At 39.5% G+C, this 11,558-nt stretch overlaps 1 protein-coding gene across 1 annotated transcript in view; it reads left to right on the top strand.

The window, feature by feature from the left end:
- Positions 1-1,058: 1,058 nt before the first annotated feature.
- Positions 1,059-11,558, top strand: part of fat3a (FAT atypical cadherin 3a) — a 252,564-nt gene continuing 242,064 nt past the window's right edge. The window contains exon 1 of the mRNA XM_084716763.1: positions 1,059-1,198. The gene's annotated coding sequence lies outside the window, so the exon portion shown is untranslated. The remainder of the gene's footprint in view (positions 1,199-11,558) is intronic.

The following is an 11,558-nucleotide window of genomic DNA, read 5'->3' as shown; positions in this document are numbered from 1 at the left end:
ACTATCCAATTTAGATTAGAACAACTACTAACATTAGCTACACAGAACAACTGCTAATGTTAGTTACACAGAACAACTGCTAAAATTAGCTACACAGGAATCCAGTTAGATAGCTAAGTTGGCCATACTACTGTGAGTGAAGATATAAAGAGAGGTGTTGTTCTTGGCACTCCAAGAGTACAAGTTCCTGCATTTTTGTACATCAAAACTGTCTTTCAAGCCCATATACTTTGGATGCTACATTGGTGGCAGTAGTGGAATCTCTCTGGTGCTGTTTCTTTGGCCACGGAAGTCACCCCAGTTGAGTCTCATTCTAGTAGGGCGGAACATATGTAGCTACTAATACCAGACCACTACTGCTACAACTGAAAAATATGTTGGGACTGTAGTGGGTGATGTTGGCGAGTGGGATGATGTGTGGCTAAAAACACAAAGCTCAGACTGTAATAAATAAATGGCAGTTTACTTGAAGTTTGAATGTGAATACTTAAAAAAATGGAAAAACGTAAAACATTATATTGAGCTAAACAGTTTTACCTTATTTGGTATTAAGGTAATCTAAAAGTAACTGAGAGTAATAATAGTTACATTACAACAGTTACCTGTTTAAAAAAATGTAGTAATTGAGTAATTGTATTGAAATACATTTTTAAAGGAGACTTACCCTCTCTGGTATAAAATGTGTAAAATGTGTATCAGAATGTGTCTTTGCTTGGATTAAGAGTCAACCGGTTCAACAACTTCATATTAACCTTGATAGATTTTTATGAAAAATAAAGAAATACATAAAATATATAGTATATTTTGATCCCTTCATTTCAAATCTACAAAATTAAAATATGTGCCAACTGGCCCCAGTCTCCCCTACTAAATGTAGCCTATATTTGGTTGAGATCAATTAAAGAATGAGATGAATCATTTACATGTAGAGCAGAGAGACTGTGTGTGTGTGTGTGTGTGTGTGTCTGTGCGGAGTCTCCAGTAGGCTGCGCTGTGCTCGCGAACCCCTGCGCGCGACCCCGCCCCGTCGTGAGCGCGCGGCTCCAGTAGCAGCAGCAGTAAGAGAAGAGAGCGCGAGGAGCGGAGCGGACTGTCAGTGAGCAGTGTGTCAGTCAGTCAGTCAGTCAGTCAGTCTGTGTGTGTGGATGGTACCGAGTCTGACGGACTTTTTTACCGGGATCTTCTGCAGCATGGCCGGGTGAGTCTCGCGGGCACAGCCGCAGTCCCGGCTCACATGCCGGGGCAAAGTTAGAGATGTTGCGGGGAGCCGTGCGGTATGAACGCGGGGGAGCGGGTCTCCTCAGCCGGGGACGCGTCCTTTCTGGGTTTCCTTTTCTGCGGACGGTGTGTTTGACCTGAGTCGTTAACATCTGCGCTAACACTGCTGTTTGTGTGTGCTGCAGCTGTGTGGCTCCACGTTAACGGAGCACTGTGTGTCTGTGCAGGAGTGTGTGTGGAGGGAAACAGCGGGCTGCGGGGCTCCAGCGTCAGCTGCACGGGACAACTGAGAGTCCGCTTCCCGCTGCAGCCTCCGGACCTCACCGCTCTGGAGTTGTCATTGCTTTCTCCTCAGTATTCTCTGCCTGCAGCACTGAAACAATCTGAGTTCTTGTGCATTACTAGAACCGCTCAGGTTCATCATGTCAGAGATGTTCTGAGGCAGGTGCAGCTCTGTGTGATCGATCACACATCTGATAATCAGATAGATCAACTTCACTATCTGCTTGTGACAAAAGCAGCCCCGTACAGCAGGCCTCCCTTGCGCCTGCATTTTAATCAGGTTACTTCCATATAACACTGTAGGCTCCAGTGTGGAGCTGCATGCAGCTGGGATGCTCCGGGAGGGAAATAAAGAATCATAATTAGTGCTCCATTTCATCAGCTGAAGCCCGAGAGCGCTGAAGGAAAAAAAAGAATCCTTGATGTTTTTTGTCACACTGTGATTTTGTGAGGCTGCAGAGTGTGAGGCAGTGCAGACATGTAGGAGTTCAGAGGTGTGTGCATGTGTGTGTTGCTGCAGACAGACAGATGGAAGCAACAACTGGGGCTGGTCTGAAGTGTCCCACAGACATTCACTGAAAACAAGTGTGCATGTTCACAGTAACTGTGTGTGTGTGTGAGGCTGCAGGTTAGCAGCAGTCAGTGGAGGGGCCGCTCCGTCAGGGTGGAGCTCCATTTTTTTATTGGGAGGATCCTGCAAAAGTCATCAGGATGGAGGAGATAGTGTTCTGAGACAAGACTGGAGGGGACAGCTACCTGTTTACCACATGCACGGGCACACACACACACATTCCTGTGCACATACATCACTCTCTCTGTGTCTGTGTCTGTGTCTGTGTGTGTGTGTGTGTGTGTGTGTGTGTGTATATGTTTCCCCCTCACCTTCCTCAGGCCGGCAGGCGGCCAAACAGCCGCACAGCTGTCTGTTCGCTTGTGCCGGCCTGTGTTCCAGCTCCTCCTCCTCATCACCTCTTATCCGTACACCTCCTTCATCACCTCCTTCTTTTTCACCTGTTTTTGCACAAGCTGATTGGAACTCAGCCCGGGCCACTGTGGACTGCCAAGCTAATGTGTATCACTGCAGCCAATAACACTGGCAGTTCTTGCTGTTTTTAATTGTAGCTAAAATGGCAGATATTCCCTGAAATCCATTTGCTTATCATTAGATATCAAATCCACTGCATTTATAGAAAAACATTTAGTTTTCTTGGATGGTGGGCTTCTGGACTAACCTAAACACTGTCCCCTCAGATTTCCCTTTAAACAGCCTGGCATTAATTATAGCGCTGATTTCACATTTCTGTTTCACGACCTTTAACAGAAGCTAGTCATACCTTCACTGGCCTGGAGATGATGTCAGGACTTCATTTTGGTGTTTTTTTACAGATGTTCACAGAAGTACCTACATTTAGACAAGGAGATTGATATCAGTTTCATCTGTGTGTGTCCAGAGACATGTCCAGGATGGAGACTGGAAACATAAAAATACATTGTGTTTGCAGTGAGTGTTTAAAGCATCTCAAAACTTAAATTTCATGCTATGTTCACATTGTTCCACACTGAATTTATGAGCACAGATTAAAAAAAAAGAATGTTCATGTGAGCCTCGTTGTAATTCTGAGTCGAGATGTCAGGATTGTCTGGCAGTGACATTGTCGCCCCGTCTACAGAAGAGTCAACAACCTCCCACACCTCAGCTTTAGCTCATTCAGCCTTTTTATATGGAGCGACTACAGAATCAGAATCAAATTTCACTTACAAGGGATTTGTTCTGGCAAACAACAAACATAGTACAAAAAATATAGACACAGATGAAGGCAAGTACTGTCAGTTAAAACAGCATAAATCAGTCCCTCCAGGATTTCAGTGGGTTTTGGGGATTGTTGCAACCTAATATGCCTGATGTTTTGGGCATTTTTTGCAATCAAATTGCACAACCAAGAGAAAGTTGCAATAAAAAAGTTGTTTTTTTTGTAGAATTCATTAAAAATCAAAGGCAACTTGTTCAGCACTGTTCTACGTGTTCTCAGTAACCTCACAAAAAAGACACTAGATTACAAAAGTTCTGACAAAATCTGCTTTATTTGTGGATGAAGAAGTTCATCTGGAGGTATCCCATAACGATGTTCAAACTCAGTCAAAACAGCACAAAATAATTGTAAAAAGTCACCAGGGCATTGATAAATGTCAGTAACAATGACAAACATTGTGTCCTTTTCAGTTCCTATGAGAAAATAAAATAATGTAAATACAAAATAAAGTAAACAATAAAACATTCGGTTCATTGGGATGTATATGTGTGATGTTTGCATGGGGGACTGCTATGATGATTGGTCAAATTTGCATAAAAGTTGCAGGGTTTGGACAAAATTGCAAAGTCATGCAGAATTCACAGGCATTGGTTGAATCTGTGTCAAATGTTGTGATCGCAACTTTGCAACTCCCTGGAGGGACTGATAAATATAATAATACACTCATATGAACACACAAAAAATTAAAATGTAAAAACAGTAGAAACAATATTTACATGTGTGGCTGTTATTCAAATAGATGAAGAAGCTGTACAGTTTTGTGTAAGAATGCAAAAGGTTCACAGTGCAGAGGGACAGGAGGATTTTTCTGTTCATCCTTCTTGCATGAATGCAGCAGCGGCATCTTTTGGCTGTCGATTATTTTCATTGTCGATTAATCTGTTGATCATTGTCTTAATTAAACAATTTGTTTTTGGTCCGTAAAATGTGAGAAAATGGTGATGTCATCAGAAGTCAGAAAATATTCACATTTAAAGAGCTGGAATCAAAGAATTTAGACTTTTTGTTTCTTAAAAAATTAGGACTATTCGATTATCAAAATAGTTGCTGATTAATTTAATAATCAATTATTTGAGTAATCATTGCAGCTCTATATATAAAACTTTAGATTTCTTATTGAGCTTAAGAGTTAATGTGTTTTTATTGGATTTCTTTTTATATTTTTTCCTACTTTGAATGGATCAGTTTCCTTAGCTTCCAGTCTTTTTCTGTGCTGGACACACACAGATGAAACTGATATTTTCCTCCCTATCTGTCTCTGGGTAAGATGGCAGTAGGGCTGCAACAAGTAATTGATTAGTTGTCAACTATTATTTTAAATTAATCCCTACTATTGATATTCACTTATCCAGTTTGAGTCATTTCTTAAAGAAAAAAACATTAAAATTCGTCTTTTTAAATGTGAATATTTTCTGATTTCTTTACTCCTCCATCAGGGAAACAGAATATCTATAGTTTGTGGACAAAACATGACATTTGAAGATGTCATTTTGCGCTTTTGGAGACACTGATTTATTTATTTTTTTTTACATTTTTTTGAACCGAACAACTAATTGATTAATCAAGAAAATGATCAAAACATTAATTGTTAATGAAAATAACCGTTGCAGCCATAGATGGCAGACATCTGTATCTACTAAATGCTTGTCATAAGTGATTTTAATGATAATATTGGATCTGCTTATTCCTCTACTTAATTGGAGCTTAATGAGGTTGAAGCTAGTGAAATATTCCAACTGTATTCACCATGTTTATCTGGTTGCATCGTTTCATTAATGATGTCAAACACGTGGATGCTTGTGGATGATTTTACTCACATTTCTGCAGGATTCATGTGAGATATCTGATAGGCTCCATGGGGCTGGATGTGGTTGGATGTGGTTGGATGTGGTCTATCAGGATTCTGACTGCATCACTGCAGAGAATATGTGCATGAGAATTTGCAGAGGAGCCGCTGTAGCTGCTGCCTGCAGTGGTTGACCTCTCTGCCGAGCACACTGACCTCCACATGAAGAGGAGGAGGGGATGTGGGGGGTGGAGGAGGAGGAGGAGGAGATGGAGGCTCGTTTTGTTCTCCTTCTCTCCCTGAGTGCCTTGCTCCACAGGCTGCCTGCCTGCTTGAAAATGGCATCCTGCAAAAACCCCTCCTCCTCCTCCTCCACCCTCCCCCCTCGCTTCTCCTTCATCTCTGGGGTCCCGAGGGTTTTGTGAACGTCTGTTCGTGCCAAATGCCAGCACTCCGCAGCCCCCCCCCCCCCCCCCCCCCCACAAACCACCCTCACCCCCCCATTCCCTCTCTGTGCCTGTGAGAGTGAGAGAGAGTGAGAGAGAGGGAGATAGAGGGAGAGAGTTGAGGAAATGGTTCCCCCTCTTCATCCATGCTGGGGGGTTGCCTGTTGTGTACTGGTGCTCTGTCCCCACTGTTTGTGCATTGGCTGGTGTGCGTGTGTGTGTTGAAAGAGTGTGTGTGTGAGTGTGAGTGGGCCTGCTATTGTTCTCAGTGCCTGCTGGAATGCTGTTGAATGGAGGTTGTGTCAGCCCAGATGCCCAGCAGTATTGTCTGTCTTTGTCGTTTTCATCTGTGTTTGGTCCTTTTTGGTCGTGTCTGTGTGTGTGTGTGTGTGTGTGTGTGTGTGTGTGACAGCCTGGTCTCACCATCAACCTGTCTCTGCTCAACACACTGTCTGCATGTGGACAAAGAGTCCAGCAGTGTTGAGCATCTGGAAAGCTAATATTCCAGATCTGGCTTCGTTTGTGAGACAATTTCAAGGTGCTGTATCAGTTTACCATCAATGAATCATGTCAGCGTTCATTGTGAACCATTAGCATGAGATCATTGTCTTGAATAATGCTGCCAGCAGACTGTAGTGGCCTCCGCTCTCCACAGTACAGTACAGTGTGCCAGCAGGTCAGATTCACAGGGAAATCTTCTTTGTGCTGCAGGGCTGTGTGGCATGGGATGGAGAGAGAGGCTGCTGTGGAAGGAGACTTGATACATTGACACGATTCACAAAAATCAGGACTCCGGTTGAATCCCCTGGTTATCTGTGTCACAGCATTGCAGCAAGTTAAAATGTATATTAGAACTAGAAAAGGTTGGTTTTCTTTTTAAAGATACTTTTTGCCTCTGTTGATGGAGGACAGGTGAAAACAGACAGTAAAGGTGGGGGTCTGGCTGTGATAAGGACTCAGCTTCAGTACCAAGTGAGCTGCCAGTGCACCTCAAAGGCTGCTTTTTCTGAAAAAAAAAAAAAAAGAAGTGTGCTTCCTTTGGAAAAAATGAAAATTGAAGGTGCAAAACACTGTAAACAGGAAGGCTGGGATGATACACGTGTCTCCTGATACGATACGATACTTGGGTCGTGATTTGATATGTACTGTGATTCTACAAGAATTGCAATTTGATATTGTGATTTTTTTTATTTTTTTTATTTTTTAACACAAGAGGATATAAAAAAGTTGAATCATACACTTGTAGAGACTGTATATGATGACTCTGGAGCCTGTAACTTTGGCACAATTGATATGGAAATGAATAATGCTTTTTTTTTTTTTTTTTTTTTTTTTACAATAACAATAACAAATCAGGTTCACATTTTACTGTGACCAAATTTTGAAATACATTTTTTTAGAGTTTCTGTAACTATAAATTTAACTCTTACTATAAGTTTATCTAAAGAAGTATAGTAAATTATCTCAACTAAAGTTCAGCAAAACTTTTAAAAGGTAATTTCAAAATATGTTTGAGAATAAGTTTGAGTTGGGCTCAAGATTTTAATTTTTGTTTACCATTTCTGTATGCCTAAAGTGATTCTTACATTCTCCAGTTGTGAAAATGTGCAGCCTATAACATCAAATATTTTGGGGTGAACTGTCCCAATATACATATATTTTTATATATGTATGTATATATATATATATATATATATATATATATATATATATATATATATATATATATATATATATATATATTTTTATATATGTATGTATATATATATATATATATATACATGTATATATATATATATATATATATATATATATATATATATATATATATATATATATATATATATATATATGTATATTGGGACAGTTCACCCCAAAATATTAATATATATATATTTATATATATATATGTGTATATATATATATATATATATATATATATATATATATATATATATATATATATATATACATATATACATACATATATATACATATATATACATATATACATATATATATACATATATACATATATATACAGATATACATATATATATATATATATATATATATATATATATATATATATATATATATATATATATATATATACATATATATGTATAAATATAGCCTATGTGTGTGGCTTGGCACCTTTTCCTCTAAATTTTGCTGGAGACTAGTCTAACATGTCCTCAGGCTAGCTATGAATACCAAATGAGAAAAAAAAAGTCTCAGAGGAAGATGTGGGTCCAGAAAGATGTTTTATCATTTCTTTTGGCCTTTTTAGAGTAAAGGTTGCAGACCCCTGGGCCAAACAAATTGAGACCCCTGTTAACATTCTTGACATATGAAATTGAACTTTGAAAGTGTGTTTTGGAGTTGCAGTGTGAAATCAGCAGCTAATAATTTGTTTCCACAGATCAGAGGAAATATCTGCCTGAAAGTCTGGGACACATGTTGTTTTATGATGAGCTCATGAAGTAAAATGGATTGTTTGTCAAGATAATATTACTGCGATTGCAATGCTAATTTCTGTCTGCTAGTTGTTTTTATGTAAAATCTCAATTCAGCAGTTGAGAAATTGATTCAGGAATCGTAAAAGAAGACACACAATAGTTTGGAGTTAAAATGTTACATGTTTGCGTGTGAGATCTTGAACAGGAGTTGTAGCTGAAATCGAAGCACTTAAAAGTATTGGTTGAAGTTGAAGCAATGAAAGGGTTTGTGCCAGAATTTCTACTGGATGGTACGACTTGACTCGACTGCAGCTACTTTTCTCGAATATGTTTTAACCCTCCCTGAAAAGCACCGGGGACTGTCCACAACTTTTGACAAACAGAGCTAGTCGAGCGGAGCTGAGCCATATCATGCAGTGGAAACATGGCAAAAGTAGATGAACTGACAGCTGAAGAGTAAGAAGTAAAAACAGCTGAGATGCCAGTTGACGTGGAAGCTGTGACTTAAGCTGAACTGTTAAAGCACAGGAGATGAGAGCAGTTTTAGTGTTGCCTGAATCATGGACACTGAAGTGACTCATGAGATATGACTTTTATTTGAGAACTAATTCCGAGAGTTGATGATTGAAGTGAAACCTCAAAATGCTCAGGAGCAGCAGTTTTGGTGTGAGTTGCAGAGTTTCAGAGATATCAGCTGTAGAGATGTCTGCTTGCTCTCCAGTATAATGGAACTAAATGGCATTCAGCTTGTGGTGCTCAAAGCTCAAAAAAAGATCTATCCAATTCAACAGCAGTGTCTCTGCAGAAGTCATGACTCAGTTACTCAAGTTAACCCACACATTTTGTTGTGAGCAGAATCATTTAGGAACTATATTCTTGCTACTTCTTTCTACTAAGTGACTGACCGAGCAAAAGGAAGCATCATCTCATGGACTTTCTTACTGTGTGACCAGATCAGAGCTGGTGGACTGTGGACTGTGGACACACACCGGTAGTCTGCAGCCTTCAAAATCAAACTCATCCCATTAGCTGGAAAATATTTGGGCTGGAGTTTGACACATGCTCTTGTAGTTTATATACATGGTCTGATGGGGCCACAGCCCCAACTAGTGGTGATAGGCTGCATGATACCTTGGAGGTAACAATTAACTAGCATTGAACATCCATAAAATATTTCTAAATAGTTTAACTGACTAGTTTACCTGGTGCCAACTAATGATGGTGGCAACATTTAATTGTGTAGTCGACTAATCGAGGCACTATACACACAAGAGGAGTCACTTGTAGCTAGTTACTGTGATTAGCTAGCAAAACAGAAGAGAAGCCAGGTGCAGCTACTTATGGGTGGGGGTTGGGGTATGTGTGGGGAGGTGGGGATGCATATTCATGACCCTTTAATACAAAATGAAGGTGAGGTGTAGAGCTATATGTAAGCCATAACAAGGTATTTGAACTTATTCTGCAGAAAAACATCATGTATTACTTCTTGCAGAGCATTAATATTGTTTAAAACATGACAGGAAGAATTTCATTCACCTCCATTGTATATCTGAAACTCAACTATCTACAGGGACAGATACCATCAGAATGAGATAAGAAAATATTTTGTCTGAATTTTTCTTGCCAAGGTTTGGTGTTTTTATTTCCTATGGCACTTCACCTCATGAACCTATCATTATCTGCCTCACCCGTGTCAAGTGTTTCTCACATTCAAGGGCTCTCTCAATAATTCCAGTCCTGTTTGAATACACATTGCAACACTGCAAACCTGAAGTAGAAAACTGTTGCTGGTTGCATAGTGACAAACATTTTGGCCCCCTGCCTGCACGAATAAGACTTTCACTGTGGCTCGTTTTCTTTCACCTAATTTTCACTTTCGTATTTGCCACAGGCTCAGCTGTTAGCCAACAGTAAGTGTGAGCGCAAGCGTGAGTGACAAATACAGCCGTCTACTTACACTCTCGCACCTACTGTGGAGCCACTCAGATATTCCACTCCACACAGTCAGGTGTGACCTTGGATGAGCTGTTTTTGCTTTTGCCTCTTTTCTGATGCTCAGCGGCTTATTGTGCAGTATTGTGTTATTGTTCCTGTTTATTCCCAGCACCTGTCCCATCATCCCCTGCTGTGATGCTTATACTTTACACCATGGGTGCCTCCTTGTAGTTAAAAGTAGAGGTGCAAAATTAGCATGGCAGGAAATTTTTGATTTAATTAATGCATGAACGTGCCATTTCCTGCAATAAAGAGCCTTCAGTCATGATGAATAACTTTTTCACTATAAAGATCAGTTTATATTTTGCTGTTATATATAAAAACATCTCAGTTTTCATTGTGTTCTGTACTTTCAGTACTGAGTGATAAACACATTCAAAGGGCAGCCATTTACTGCAAACTGCCCTTAGAAACTGAGTATAGCTGATAATCAGCCTGATCAGCCACAGTCTGTAATCAATACAGACATTATTAAGTCATTCATCAAACCTATAACTAACAGCAACAGCGTCAGACAACCTTATCATCCTGGAGCAGTTCTACCAAAAGCTTGCTGCACTCTGAGGCGAAAATATTACACCAAACTCCCTTTAAGAAATATGAGATATTTACAATTCCCTCTGTGCCTGCAAAAACAAATAATGCTAGAGACACAAGATAAAGGACGTCACATGTCGACAGTGTTTTTGTCAATTCAGCATCAGTTTGATCCATAAAGATAAACCTAATCTCTGTACAAACTTGGATTTTGTCGCCTGAACTACCTCACCAGCCAATTGAAATAAAATCGCAAAGTGTAATATCCAAATCACAGAACCAGAACCAAAACGCAATTTGTTTTGAAAAAGGTGAAAAAAGGTTTGAAAAAGGTGCTGTAAGAGCATTATAATGAGTTACTGTAGTGCTGCAGAGATGACCTGGACTAAAAAATTTGGTTCAGACCTTAATAAATATCACATCATCATGATTTTAATAGTGTTTTTCCAGTGAACATGAAAATTGTAATGCAGAACTGGTGATTTCCACCAATCATATGCTCAGTCAAAATAATCACAATATGACTTTTTTATTTTACCAAGTCATGCAGCCCCAGAGTAGACTGTGAGAAGGAGAGGAGACATTAAGATTTCTTCTCTCTAAACTGGTTTGTTGATCAGGTAAACACAGGAGTAAACACAGACTCACAACACTGTTCATTTGCAGAATTTGCCATCTATTGTGTATGACAGTATTGTAGGAGTTTTTCAGCTGTTATCTGAGTAACTCTGGTTTGCTGCTTCATGTTTGGTGCTGGAGAGAGAGCGTAGTTACTTTGTCATAATAGTAATGTTTGATTTTATCTAACGTCTAATAGTGGGGGTGCAGCTGTTCCGCTTCCTCCATTACTCAGGTGCCTCTGCTTTAGACATATGTGTAAATTCAAATTATTAAAATTTAAATTATGGCCATTTTACAGAATTACCCTTTAAAAAATGCCTGCTGTGTATTTTTTAATCAAAGCTGTAGCTAGAATAGTTACCCCCACCCCAGCTGTCGAAGCAGACTGCACATCCTACCT

This window comes from Lutjanus erythropterus, chromosome 4 (assembly GCF_056507025.1).
Source record: "Lutjanus erythropterus isolate fLutEry1 chromosome 4, fLutEry1.hap2, whole genome shotgun sequence".
Classification (NCBI taxonomy): Eukaryota; Metazoa; Chordata; class Actinopteri; order Lutjaniformes; family Lutjanidae; genus Lutjanus; species Lutjanus erythropterus.
The sequence above is the reverse complement of the archived record's forward strand: the minus strand, read 5'-3'. Positions and strand labels throughout refer to the sequence as shown.